This window comes from Pogonomyrmex barbatus, unplaced genomic scaffold, assembly GCF_055798465.1.
Source record: "Pogonomyrmex barbatus isolate J1 unplaced genomic scaffold, ASM5579846v1 scaffold9, whole genome shotgun sequence".
Lineage (NCBI taxonomy): Eukaryota > Metazoa > Arthropoda > Insecta > Hymenoptera > Formicidae > Pogonomyrmex > Pogonomyrmex barbatus.
Window position 1 is genome coordinate 3,448,291 of NW_028297193.1, and position 16,297 is coordinate 3,464,587.

A 16,297-nucleotide genomic window follows, 5' to 3' on the forward strand; every position below is an offset into this window, starting at 1 on the left:
GGTCATAAATTGAAGTACGCTGATAATAATTCAATGATCATTGCTTTAACTAATTCCAGCTAAGATCACTTGGCTATGGATATGAGAAAAACTATTACAAACGTGCAAAATAATTGTTATAAACAATTTATATTATACATTAAATAGCACATAATTTATTATCTCTTATATAATTTAATAATTTTATGAATATAAATGCTTGCATTACGTAAAAAATATATTCTTAGTAAAAGGAATATATTATAACTATAATATAACTATATTATAACTATACTAATTAAATAGTTGGTTAAATGTATCATATTAAACATTTTATTTATATTTTAGTATTTTACATAATTCAAAAAAGTAGTTAATGTGAATAACTTGTCGAGAAAAACTAGAGAATAAAATAATGAGACACAATCGTGAATAATTTAAATATATCATTTATTCGTATAAATTCAATTAGTTTTAGAAAAATTTTACGAATACACATATAATATGATAAGTAGAACACGTGCTATTTTATTGTCTTTATTATATTTGTTTCCCATATATATTCGCCGCTCTATGTGAATGTGCTCGCGAAAAGTCGGACGCGAATTACCTGTGCGCTCGACGATGCAAATGAAACAATTGACGTAAATATTTGATGCTGCATCTACATTTACTTTTTACTGCACTCGTGAGCTTAACTAGACTTGCATAAAACACAACCAAGACAGGCGCAAGGATACCCCTTTTCGCTCGCCCGCTAAATAAAACCAAGCGTGTCAAGTGCGATATAAGAAGCGACATGAGATGACATGCAGAGCAACACAGTGGAAATAGCAACCTTTGGACTGCCTTTATATTCGTAATGTGCATTGTTGGGCACGAATCTGTCTTGTCAAACATGAATTTACATTAAAAACTGCACGTAATAAATAGAGAGCATCTTTTGAACGAGAATTTAATAATTGTGAGTTATTAATGTTAACGAATTACAATTCAGAATGGAAAGAATAAAATATCGCAGCTTGCCGAGAATAAAATTTATTTTTATCTACTTCATTGATAAAGGAAAGAACTGTAGAATATTATTATTATATTCTATTCAAAATTCATATGTTTATAACTAAAACATTCGCTCTGATAATAAAACTCTGATGCAAAATATATCTTGATTAAATTTAATATATTTAGATAATTAATTTTGCTACATAAAAATAACAATACGTTAAAGAGAAAATTATTTTGATCTATATAATTTCTAAAAAAAAAAAGAAAAATGTGGATAAACTAAAATTAAATTCAAATCTGCAAATTATAGACAAATCCAAAGAAAGTTTACGATTAGAAAGATTACGATTTATATATCTTTAATAATATTAGTATTTGTTTAAATTTTTTGAATTTTAAGACTTCAATTTCCCTAGATAAGGTTAAATAGCGTGTGCCAGGGCATTGTCGCGTGCGACAATCGGAGCTGCGCCAATAATGGCCCAAAAATATTGTACGTCGGCGGCGCATAATTCACGCCGGGGCTAGCTCGATCATTAACGAATATCGCGAGGAACCGTAGGATAAAAACGACTAGGTCGAAAGAGGAAATGAATCGGACGGAAGAAAACGTGATTGCACGGTATTGCGCGGCGCAACGCAACGCAGCGGCAGCGGCGGCGACGGCGTCGGCAATAAACCACAAATCATTGTTTTATGAATATTCAGAACCGGCCGCGAAAATAACGTCGGTTGCGGGAGATCGATCGGCACTTCCTTCCTTCCTCTATCCTTATGCCGTCGTTTTAAGTTCGCCTTATGCAAATGCAACCGCGTCCGACACCTCGCGCCCCTCCCGCTCCCGCATTCATCCCCCCACGTGCGCACGTGTGCACGCGTGCGATTCCCAACGGTTCTCGGTGATGACGAACGGATGAACAATGACGCCGAGCCGTTTCCTCCTCTCTTTCATTCGTCCTCTTTCAGAAGACCCGCGGTAAAAAGATCAGAAGAAAAATGGCTGGTAACAATCTGCTCCCGTGACCCGCCGAACGAAGCGAGAAATCTAGTAAAGTGCACACCCGACGAAGGAGAGCGGGAGCTGTCTTTTTTTCTCTTTCTTTCAAATTTAGTAGATACGCCCGAGAATGAAATTACTGAAGTCCATCGCAAACTTTTCGTACTGTCGACGATAAATTAGTGTTGCCTTCCGCAAACGTTCCGTTGGGAGCGTTTAGAAGATCCGCCGTCTGTGATTAATTCCCGCTTGATTTCTTCGCGCGGCGCGCATTCAAAAAGAAGAGATCCACATCGGCATATTCGCATTTATGTTATCGCAAAAGGAAAAAAAAAAAAAAAGAAAAAAGGGAAGAAATCAAAAATTGAAACCTGAGTGATTCAGGTTTCATCTAATTTAGATAATTAGATTCCTCTATTCTGTAATTGAAGTGCCATTCGAGCGCCTTCAAAGCACGTCGGAAATTACATTCATTTCCGTTAAATCTGTACTCTCGGAATATCCGAATGGTAGCAGCGTTCATGAAATAAGCTGAAAAAACCAGATGCAATTCTTATCCGGCATGTTCGCGCAACGAGCAGCGCGGTTTTTTATTTCGCGTTGAAAATATGAAATCTCTCCGGTATATTTTCGCGCCGGTGAACGTAATTTAATTACTGCCACGGATGTTGCCTGATATTTGTGAATGTGGATAATTAAAAACCATGCTTACCATTATTTTAATAACTTCTATAAAAACGAGCCCCGGAGTTCGGCAAGAAGTTGCATAGCGCAGAATTACGTTAGCGTAGTATTTTTCAGCCTTACCTGTTTGATATTCGCCAGACGAATCTCAAAGCTCGAGAACTCTGATTCTGATATATTCTTGGCTTACTTACACTTCACGATGGACACGACATCACTTTTACAGCGGTGTAATTTCCGCAGTCGCGCGGAACAATAAATTTAACTTACGGCTTTTGACGGCCGCTGATCACCACGGTCTATTTCACTTTCTCTTTATCTAGTTTTCTTCGCTTGGGAAATTGAAAGCAATCAATGCGATAAGGATGATTTGCGGATGACACAACTTCACATACCGGGTATTTAAATTGTCTGTGCATTATAGCCATTCGTGCTCGAGGTTCTACATTTTTAAATTTAATATTCTTGACGAATTAAAAATTAATTTTCAGTTATGGAAAATTCAGTGGAAAATTATAAATTGAAAACTTTTAATTATATTAGAAATTAAACTTCAAGTATTATTTCTGCTAATATTTGTACACTGAAAATAATTGTTAAATTCCTTTTCTTCATTTATTTGTATTCTTAGAATTTATTTCACAAAAATTTTGTAATATCCATCAAGGCTGAATTTGCATAATCGCAATTTAGCAATTTAGCAAGCTATTAATATTTTCTAAAAAATAATCGACTTTTCCAATTGAACTGACATAACGGTTACGGGCATGATAAGAAACTGATAAATATCTAGTGTATTCAGATCTACGACTTTTTAAACTTTCACGATTAGGAACTCTGGCCGAACACTTGGATGACTGGATTTTCGGATCTGTAACTGCTCGCAGGACAAATACATGAAGATCTCCGATAAAATAATAGTTCCGCAGTAGTCGCGACGAAAAGAAAGGGGAAACTTGCGGCGCATATTCTACGAGAGTTTGTAGTCCCTTTGATCGCGCGGGGATCTCCCCGGCTCGGCGGCGGAAAAGAAAACGCGAGTATCCGATCCCTTAAGTGTTCCCCGAGGCGGCGAACAAACTTACGATATTTTCCTGTCGGCGGGAATCATAGGATAGGCAAATAACGCTTGGTATTTTGAGCGTGCGGACACGAGCGGGCTCGAACGTCGCGACTTTCTTATCCGCATATCACTCAGCTTTCCGCAGCATCCACCAAACTTGCTCGAGCAAACTTTACTGCGCCGCCGCACACAAACGTCCTCGGAACAGAAGAAAGTTGCCGTAATATGCATCTAACACGGATTTCAATAGAACATCAGGTATATAAAATTCCAACATTGTAAACATCTAAAAACTAGCCAGATTTGTCGGAAAATAAGATAACTAACTGGTTTTATATGCATCGTAATGTTAATTCTTAAAGGAGTGATCTTTCTTCATTTAAAGGAATAATTAAGTAATTTTTGTAAATAAAAAACGAGAAGATTTTTTTTTTAGCTAACGCTTATTAAAATTTGGAGTATATTCTAGAATATTTTGCTTAACGAAGAGGTAATAATAGACATTTACTTTAATACTTTGCTTGTTGTTTGAATTCTAATTCTCTTATGTCTAATACTCATTACTTGATTTTCAAGCGGAAGATTAATACTTTAATTTTTTAAATAATACAAAAATATTTTAAGAATATATTTTTAAGAGGTAAAATTTAAAAAAAATAAAAAGATTTTAGAAATAATTAAATTTTATATAAAAGAAATTTTCATCAATTTGTTTCTAATCTAAATATAAATGTATTGTAGATAAAACTACAATAAAGAAGAGTAACATCGAAAATGTTACTTTTAACATCGCGGCCGCGTTTGACAGAAAGCTGTGAAAGTAATTAATTCGCCATTCGATGGTCATAAATCTTGGATGCGCTTCTCATGTGTCCGTGATAATACGCTACTGTAAAATTAATGGAGTTTATAGCCGAACGTCGAGTTCGCGGTAAATTGTACGAGAGTGAAGCAGGTGAAACGTTTCCGACGAAAGCCACGCAACATATATTCACAGGGCAGAATACGCTCTAATTATACACCGTCGCAACGCAATTATCTCGGCTATGATGAAGCTATTACTGGCACCGTGAATCGGCAGAAATAATTTTCACCGCTGATAAAACTCTTCCGTTGTCCCGTGTTTAATCCAAAATCAATTCGAATCGGACGAATTTGTTCGAAATTGTGTCCCGTCGCTACAACTCTTCATGAATATTTTTCATTTGAACTTTTGCTAAAAAAATTCATCATAATGCTTTTAAAACGTCAAACGCATATCTCTCTGGCGCAAAAAAGATGAATTCGAATAGACAAAATATTCATCTGATTAATCATTTTTAAAATATATATATATACACACACACGTACAATTGATAGATTTTGAAATATAATTATTATAAATTGATATATGGGTTTAATAAAATTTATTATTCGTTATTTATAGTAAACAGTAAATCATATACCAATTTTTTATTAACTTCCCTAAAATATATTAATTTTTCTTAAAAATTTAAATAATAATAATGTTAGTTATTTCTTATTTTTAAAAACTTATTAATATTAATTAACATCTTATTTTTATTAATTTATTTTTATTAATAATAATATTGTTACGTCTGCGGCGTAACAATGTTACGTCCGCGGCGGTCACTGACGATCTCACTTAACGCGCGTTTCGCGAGGAAGCCACGCTCGGCAATAAACAACGCCATCTAAATAAAATACGTAGGCTTTATTCAAACTAATCAACAACAACAATTTCGCGGACACACGTCTGTACGCCACGAGTCACCGCGTCGTATTTCTTCGTAAACAATCCCGGAGAGCGCTTCACTTCTATTCCAAACGGCGACTCGATTCCACTCGGCCGCAGAAGACTCGCGCGAGCAACAATTATTATTAATAATAATTAATTAAAAGAATGAAAAGCTGATCTGTAAAGTTTCTTTGTCAAAAATGTATTTAATAATATTAGCTTTAAATTTAATAATGAATTTAATAATGGATTAGCGTACAAAAGGTAAATTTCTGCTACTCAAAAATATGACAAAAAATATTAAATCTTCTTCATTATATTTTAAGCATAAAATTATTTTACTGATAAATCTTTCTTTTAAAAAATTATTTACTTATCTTAAATTGCTAAATTTATAAAATATTTGTTAAGCAACATCCATGTGTTTAATCTAAGTAAATAGAATGCATTCACTTTGCTCAATCAATAATTATATTATCGTGATTCGACAGCTTGTAATCGAGATCGGACAGATAAAATTGCGTACCTTCCTGCACATGAAATCAAAGTGAAATGAAACACGAATAATTAACGTAACTGAATCTCTTCCGCTAACGAAAAGGTAACAGGATCTGTTAGACTACAACGACACGTGTATAGAGTATTTTGCAAAATTATTATATATTATCTTTTATACCACACGAAGAAATTTAATTAAATAATTTTTTTCGCTTATTGTCAATTCAATAAACATAAAATATTGATATTTAAGTCTTTCTTAGAAATAGCTTACATTTAATATTCTCTGATTTTTAAGATACAGTATTGTATAATTAGAAAAAAATAAACTTATATTTTAATTTGATTTATTTTAATATTGAAAGTGTTATAATATGCATATCTAAATTTCTCTGTTGTAAACTAATGCAAATGCTATTCAACCTAATTTATGTTGCGTCTCCATAAATTAGCATAATAAGTATGCAATGCGCTTAACAATGAAATTAGTTTGTTGACTCGTAACTAATGTTAAAGTGAAATTAAAACAGTTTAAACTAAATATTTAATAACCCAATAAAAGTTAGAAAATAGCACCTAAATTTATACTTCTGTTACGCAAAGGGTAAAGATATTTTATAATATGTCCATAAAAAGCAATATTGATATTGATAAAAAATATTAAATCCTTTTTATAAAAAATATTACATTCCTTTTTTCAATTAATATATTTGTTATAAAAATTATTATTCTCATGTTATTATACTTAATCATTTTTTATTTCTTCCTTTTTAATTGTACAAATTTGATAATAATTTATAAAACGGAGGAAATATGGCAGGCAAACGACTTTATAATCTTTTAATCCAATAAGTGAATAGAACATTCTGAAATCGAATTCGAGAATCGCTTTCCGTTCTAGTTATAGTCATTTTTGTGTTATTATTCAGCTGCAAGTGTGCATGTCGCACGCGCATGTCACGTTTCGTATCTACAGAACGAAACAAAACGTCGTTAGACCTGAGATCCGCATTAAGCTCAGGTGACTGAATGATCGCGACGTAATCCCAATTACGGTCTCGCAGATTGCGTAAAAAGCTTTTCTGTAATGCGCGAGTGTGCGAGTTAGCTTGGGCTGCTCTGAAAGCATAGAATGTGTCACGTCGCATATTTCGCAGAATGGTTTTGTTCGCATCCCTCGTTTTTATTATCATTTATACTGACGTCTACGTATACGTCATCTCGTGCCCGACGGGACATCATAGCGCAGACAGAAATGGAGAATGAGAAATAAGCCTGGCAGTATGTAATTAGAAATGACGTTGCATGCTATTAAGATTGAAAACGAGTCAGCTGATTTCGTGCTTTTATACGTATATTTTAACGAGAAAATTGAATAAAGAAGGTATGACATTTTTATTTAATTAAATAATGCTTAAATATTATGTAATAAATTATTAGTTTTTATTAAAAATGCAAATAATAATTGACAAAAATAAAATTATAAATATATATATATACATATATGTAATATATATGGAAATTTATTTTTTATATATTATATAATAACATAATGAGAAAGGTGTGATTTATCGATTTATTTTATATCTTATTTGTAAGTAACGAATGTATTTAAAAAAAGATTAAAAAAAGATAAAAAATAAATAATAAGAATAATTAAAAATAGTAATCTTGTATTAACATGCAGGATATAACTATACTATAATATATAATATATAAAGCATCTAATTTATGTTGAAAATTTAAGCATGTCGGGCTTTACTGCACAATGTAATAAAAGGCTTAAGCCTTAAAAGTGTACAGAGACGGTAAGATCTCAGAAAGCTAATCCGGTAAAGCTAAGAAACTTAACTTTGAGATCACTACTTGTTCCTAAGATATAATTCGCAATTGCTATTTCTCGTGTACTGTAATTTTTTCTTTATCCATATTGCGCTATGTATCTTATCCTTGGGTAATTGTTCATAGAAATTTACATAATTTATTGGCACAGGAAGCTTTACAATACAAATAAATAAAGGGAATATTATAAAAAACTTGCTAATACTAATTTTACATCCCCAATTTCACCATGATCTATCTTTCAGAAATTGTTTTGCTACGTTTAAAAGTACGAAAATACTCGAAAGTATTTCGTAAGTACCACTTGCACATCGACAAAATAAAATATACTTGTGAAGAGCTGCTATTGAAATTCGCGGGGTAATTTCATCAGAGTTCATAAGCGTCATTAAAGTTTACGCTTTAACTTTAAAGTGCAGTAAACATCATGTACCGGCATCCTCGCGAAAAGCTCCGACCCTAATCGATATACGCCGGCGCGGCGTCGTCGTCGTCGTTCCGGATCGACAAACCACCGTCCCCTTGGGCGCTTTTTCCGTCCTTTCCGCTGCATCCGATCGTCACAAAGCGACGACCAAGCTTGCTCAAAGGAACTCGGAGAACCATTAAACGATGCAAAGGGACGACAATGGCCATGCTGAGGCGACAAAGGCGATCGCACGCGTTCTTCCTCTATCATTTTCTTCACTAGTCCGTTCCTTCTCAGTTTTTTCTATTTTTTTTTTTTTTTCGAGGCAGTAATGAGAACATGCGAGACGCAAGAACTTACTTCTCGATAAAGAAAGGAGATCTAGGTGTTTTTTTTTTTCGGAAAAATTAACTTAATTATATTATTCAATTTCTATTATTTAATTTTAATGGTTAGTAAGATTAAAAGTAGATATAAAAAAATTTTTTAAATTAATAAATGTTATCACATCTGAAAAATAAAAAAAAAATTAATGTAAGCGTGACAATCTTCTATGTCACACTTTAATACTAATATGTATTGATACAATAATATTAGTAAAGAATACAAAGCATTTAAACTTCAAGATACAAAAATATATATTATTAAGTTTTATAACAGCACACATACAGCAATGCTGTTTTGTAACTATAAATAAAAAAACATTTTATTTTATATAATTATATTTTATATAATATTCTAATGTTTGATTAATTTAATTAATTTATATATTTTACTTAACTTATTAATAAAAGGTACCATTAATAAATTATATACAATTATATATATCTTATATACGATTATATCTTTACAAAATGCTACAATTTCTGACAATCTTAATGGTACGAGTATCTATAAGATCAACAATATTGCGCATCCTTCGTCAATCTCGTTTTTTTCCTTTTTTTTTCCTTCCTTTTTCTCATTCCTCTCCTTTCTTTCTTCCTTCCTTTTATCCTTCTTCAAATCTTCCTGTCAGAGTTAAACCGAAAACAGAAAGAGACGTAGAAAGAGAGACCTAGGAGGAACTCGCTGACCGGCTCGCCGGCAGCGAGAGGGTGAGTATCAATTACACGGGTACCTCCCGTTAGAGTTTTCCGGAAATTCGTGTAGTAAGTCAAGCCCGGGGACACTGGAACTCGGGTAGGCGAACAATGCCGGCAGGCCGCGGGAGCTTTCGCATTTGCATATGAATTGGCGGAGTCCCTGCAGGTCGGTGAAACCGACCCTAGCCTCCGGGCATCTCTAACCGCCTTCGTCACCACCACTGTCGGCCAACGAAGGTGAACGCATACGGCCAGGTGGTTAACGGCTCGACTGACTGGATAGTTCAAATTACCCTGAGGACGTTGGCTTGATGGTTGGATGCTCGCACGATTCTCGATAACGTCTGCCCAAATCTCGTATACACTAACACGGTAATTTGACAAAAGAAATATAAAATTTTCTTCGCAAAAATCAATAAATATTATCCCTAATTTTGTAAATTACCCATTCAATATCTAAAAATCTAAATCCTTTTATGTGTCTTTTAATTAATTTTTTTATATGTAAACATGAGGATGAGGAAAGAGAAACCAAAAACTCCTTCTATTCTTTTATTGAAGGATTAATACTACTTGTGTTATGTTAGAAAATTGTGAAACATACAGTTATTCACTTTTTTTATATGTTATTACTAGCAACAGCAGTGATTTATTCAATCTCCGCTCACTATCATAACATCTTTAAATTATACGCGGTTAATTAAGACGCAATTACGATTCGGTCCGCAGAGAGAGCCATTACGAAATTACATCTTGTGCGAGCTCTATCTCTTTCGGTTAGGTGAATTCCTCTGAGGGCGAGGCACCCTGGAGGTTTGTCTAGATCGCGCGCGGCGAGCGGGCCCCGGGATGTTTGCGATTTTGCGAGCGTAAACCAATTACACATTGCGGAGACGTGGACCTCAGGAATAACTCCGACAGTAACTCGCTGAGACACGCGGAATCCGATCGATTCGTAGACGTATATACGTACACCGGACGAGATTGATATTACCCTCGCAACGTGTATGCGTCAATTAGAGCAACGAAATTCGATAAATGTTTCTTCATTTAAAATGGGAACAATGAGATCTTCATCAATATAATTACTTTTGTCAATGTAAAACGATATGCCATCGGACATATCGGGAAAAGATCAATAACTTAAGCACATTGTATTTCTCGTTTGTAAATCAATCACGACCATCATGGAATCTCTGTGTCAGAGAAAAGACGGATTATTCTAGATAATGTAAATCTATTTATTCATGTTGCAAGAAAGGTTCATCAGAAATTTAAACTTTTATCTTTTCCAGAAATTATAATTAAAATTATATATAATATAACATAATCGCTAATAATTTCGCAGATTTAATCCATGAATTTTCGCCAGTTTGTAACAATTGTTAAAGTTCCAAATTAATTTTTTATTTAACAAATGTTCTGTACATCCTTGTGATTAAAAATTGCAAGACTTGTAAATAAATGAATGTTTTAAAATTCATATTAAATATAGATACATATAGTCAAAGAAACGTTTTTATTAAACAATATATATTTTATTATATATATATTTATTATTCAATTCAAGTCTATTGAATTTATTTATTATATACTAATATATATACTATATATATATACTAGTATATATATATATATATATATATATATATATATATATACTAATATATATGTATATATAAACGTACATATAAATAAATAAATTCAATAGACTTGAATTGAATAATAAAAGGCTAAAAATTATTTTTTCTTTTCTGATTAATAAATATATTTTGTCGACTTCCACAGTCAGCTTCCACGGAACTTTATTTCGCTTTAATCACTCACTACCAGTACTGAATTCGTTCATCTCACGTAATTTACCGAACGCGAGATCAGCGAACAATGGAATACCGCGTTCTGGAATGTACCGCGTACGTAGAAGTCGGAGGGAAATTAGTTTCATTCTTGCAGCTACATGTTTAAAAGGAATCCTAATTGCTCTCTCGTGTAACCGATCCCTGAACGCACGAAACTTACCGGAATCTTGAATGTGAATGCACATATATATCGGAGGTAGTCTCGCTACTGCGATCGAGGGTGGAAACTTATGAAGATAAATATGTGATTACCTTACGCTGCACATTTAAGTTCGTTCGTGTATATATTTTTTTCAGCAGTTCGTCGGAAGTTTGTTGAGACCTTTGCAACGATGTACTTTACAAGCGATACGTAACTGTTTCCAAGAGACACTGCATCGCGGACGATCCAACTTCCTCATTCATTATTCCGGCACGGTTGTATAATGCCTGAGAAATCCTGACAGTTATTACAGCGGCGTCGCAGGGATTTCTCCCTCGTCCCACCGGATTTCGAGATTCAGCGAATTACGGCAGCGGAATGGATTTACAATGTTTAATTTACTACCCGGGCCGGGCGGGATTAAAGGCGCTGTTGGAAAATTATTGGCGCATAAAACGGACGGAAGATGATGGCATTGGTAGCCGCGGTTTCGTTACTCATTAAAGTGGAAGTGAAGGGTCGGATAGTCAAACGATAAGAATGGGTCATAGAAAATTTTTTACGAATAGAAGAAATAGATTCATAAATCCCTCTACATCAAAACCATGAAGTACTCATAAAAAAGAATTTAATAGACTTTATATTTACATACACACATATAAAAAGGATATTTTAAGTATTTTATATTTTATATCAATATAAGTCAGATAAGAATATAAAATATTGTTATAGATTCATTCAATTTGTTGATTACCCCATTTCCTTGCATTTTTATAAATAATTTTAATAATCCTAGAAATATCTAAGAACGAAATTATTCACTTTATTCAGTATAAATAGTATATTTCCTAAGGTTTATTTAGCAAACTTGGTTGATGTAATGTTCAAATAATATTGTGCACAAAAATATGTATTAATTTCTATAAGTTCTTCTTTCACAAATAGAAGTCATTTCTCTTATCGTCTCTTATCGTCTTATTAAAGAATATTTTAGTTTATATAAAGCAAAATCTATAATTCAATATGAAATTTAAAGAAGTACTATTTTATTATTTTTCTTATTATTAATATTATCATAGATAACATTCAAAATTATTGCCTGGAGTTTTAATATACACACACATACGCACACAGGTAATAAAAAAATATATAATTTTTTCTTAAATATCTTAATATCTTAAATAAGATTAGATTACTAGTAGAAATTAGATTACTATTAATATTACTATTAGTAGAGAATAATAAATTTCTTTATTTCTCTTCCAAATATGCTGCATTTGCAACTTGATTCTTATTTTATTCTTTACTGATATATTCGAGTTCACGAGGTCAAAGCACAGTGAGCGTTAAAAGCACACGTAATAAATAAAGTCGCAAAGTGTAAATTAAAACAATTATGACCCCCTTATCTGCCGCACGTAACTAAATCATAAATTCAATCTTTGCTGGGTGACAAAAGAAAATGCAAATTTTCTTCTGGAAATGCTTGCAGTGGCACCTTGCAGTTTGTCGATCAATCATGCACTTGCCACCGTGCCCCACCCTATGCGCGTTACTCTTCTTAAAGTAATTAATATAAGAAACAGGCGGTAAGATAGCGCAAGCGGCAAACGAGCCGCAATTAGGGCGGGACGATGTGAATCAGATAACAGGCTTCGTTTAGGTGATGCGTTCGAGAAGGAGCCGAGATATCAACGCCGATCGTCGCCATCAGATATTAACCTTTTGTCATCGAATCACACTGAGAATGCTGTTTACAACGGACAGTAATCCGCAACGGGTATCCCTAAACCTACATTAACTTTAGCGTCGCTGTGAAAACCAATTAACCAGGCCCGACGGGCCTGGTGTGACCTCAGTCGTGCCATCAGACCGTAATCGAGACACTTGGAAAATTAGCAATATCCCGGAAAATGCCCTTGGTCATTAGTGGAGGCATCTCGCTACATTGCGTGACTATACCGAGATATACTCGGCGTGATAAACTTTCCGGTACTGAGGTGTGTGTGCTTGCACGGAAATCTTTGAACTCCAATCGAGATCCTATTCTTACACGGAGTTAATCCTTTTTCCTTTATTCAAACTCTTCCCAACGTAGAACTCTTGAAAACCTGAATCAAAATTATATTTTATATCCCATTAAATGATATTTTTTGTTTAATTCATATCAAGAATAATGATTTTGAAAACATTTTAGAAGTTTTAAATCCAATAAGATCTTACAAAATTATTTCTTTACAACTAGTTAAACAATTTACTGCAATTTGTACTTTTCTTACAGAAAATTTCATTAAAATTTCTGTTAAAAAAAGAATTTTCATACATCTTTCTTATGGTAATATTTCGTAACTCGCAGCTTTCGTTAACATAGAGCAAGGCAAATAGAGACGTCACAAAATATGCAAACATCTAGTTACGAACCACGCGGGCAATTTGCGCGGAGCTTTTGATTCGCGCGCGAAGGAGTATTCGCCGGCAACTCTGCGAGTCGCAGCATCTTTCCATGATATTTCCATCGAATTTCGTGTCTTCTCTCGCATTTTCAAGCATCCACCCGCATCTATACGGACCGTACAGTGCTCTCAGCAAATCTCTCTCTCTCTCTCTCTCTCTCTCTCTCTCTCTCTCTCTCTCTCTCTCTCTCTCTCTCTCTCTCTCTCTCTCTCTCTCTCTCTCTCTCTCTCTCTCTCTCTCTCTCTCTCTCTCTCTCTCTCTCTCTCTCTCTCTCTCTCTCTCTCTCTCTCTCTCTCTCTCTCTCTCTCTCTCTCTCTCTCTCTCTCTCTCTCTCTCTCTCTCTCTCTCTCTCTCTCTCTCTCTTGCTTCCTCGCTTTCCCGGCGCACTTCCATCTCCGCGCAATTACGCGAAAACTTTTGAGCGAATATCTGCCGGCAACTCTGCGGCATACGAGGATGCTTCAGTTGTTTTGGGATTCCGAGCTGCAAATAAGGGTCAAGGGGGTGTCCTGGGCCGCGCCGAGCCGCGATGCGACGCCGCATCGCGTTACGTCTTACGGCCGATGTTGAAACAAGTTTCTGACCCATAAACGGGCGAGAGACGGAAAGAGGTGCGGTGAGGTTCGCGCTGGCGAACAGAACGGCTCGAAATTCGTGGACAAACAGAACTATTCGTCTTTCTCTGGGCGGAACAATTTCCTTGGAATTTATCCCGGAGACATTCGACCGTAGTTACAACGTGCGGAATAGTTACGATGCCTTGGCGCGTGCGCGACCACGGATAAAAGGAGGCATCTCGGTGTCACGTTATGCGGACGACGAGCGTAACGCTCATCTTCCCGGGATTTATCCCGGGGGTAGTTTTTTTTTTATAGCTTCGCGCCGCCCTCCGAACATCAACTCGAATTCTCATCAGATACGCGCATGCATAAAAATCCAATGTATGAAAATTTTATTTAATAGTTAATTAATATACATTAATATTTTTATATAATTAAAATACTTTTTCAAAGATTTAATGTGCATAACAATAATAATCTTCAAAAATTATCAAAATCTTTTTACATTAACAAAAAATAGTCTCTTTACCTTTTCAAAAGGCAGTAATAATACTTGTTTGATTACTATTATTAATTAATCAGAATAAAGACATCATATTTAAATGAGTTACTATTTGCTAATCATTTTAATACAGATATTAAAACATTTTTAAAAATACTGTCTAATCAGAATTTGTGCAAAAGCAGACAAACGTCGGTATTCATTAAAAATATTATCACCAATATTAACTGATGATATATTCAGAGATATTATAAAATCGAGCATTTCGTAACTCACATAAAGTGGCAATTCGTTAAGTAAATCGCCAAGACTCATTGTGTAATATGCACGCATACTTCTTGTTAGCGAGGCAAACGAGAAGGCGAGACAACAGTCGGAAATACGGGCCTAGATTTTCCCAGGTGGGAAAAGGGTAAAATAAAATGAAATATGGTGATTTATCGTCTAATGTACGCGCCAGCCAATTTGTCCCGTTTCCACGCGTGAACTGTCTCGTGTCGTGAGAGCCTGTCCCGCAGGATGCAGACGAAAACACGGATTGCATTTCATAGAGTGGTCTCGATGGCCCGTGTGACGCGCGTGCGCGCGATGAAATTACAAAATTTGTCTGGGGATTGCACACGTGAATGCGGCTGACGTGTCCGCACCGAAGATACGCCAATAATTGTCCGCGAAATGAAATGACAATTATCGCGTCTGGTGGTGGATGAGACTTTACTAATCGTGTGGTTGTCATGGTATTGCCGAATTACATCGTTTATACACCTTGCACAGAACATAACGTTGATTGTCACCAATCTCGTTTCCCGTAAAAGTCAATGCTATGTAGAATAAATTATAATTTTCGCTTTATAGATTAGATATTCTATTAATTTGCAAAAATATGAATTTATTTATTTTTTTTTCTATTTAAGTATATAGTATATAAGTATATTTAAGTATAATAATTTAGATATATTAATTTTCAAATTTAATGCAACATTTTTTTAAATATTTTTGTTATCATATTCATTTATATATTTAAGAAAAAAAGAATGTTTTTAAAGTAATATTAAATATTGATAATCGATGATATGAAAAATTATTATTTAGAAATTGAAGCTTGAGTTGCTTTTACGATATTATAATTTTTATGCGCGGCATTGCCTTTAAAGCAAACAAAAATTTATAAAACATGCAATGTAAATAATTAATGCATATTATCGTGGAAAAAGCACATACGTCAACATAAATTTAGACATAAACTACTGGAATTTCCTTTTCGCGTCCGCTCGCTATTTTACGTCAGCAACAAATCATATTTCCTACAATTTAATCTTGAGCCTGATTTATTGCTGTCACTTTCACAATGCAACTTCATAATTCCAAGAGACTATAAAACTCGAGAAACTATATACATAATACGCAATCGCAGAGCTGCTGTCGTTTTCGTTCTGCAGCATTTATTCAATGTTTTCATGATATGATAACTCCCCATTTT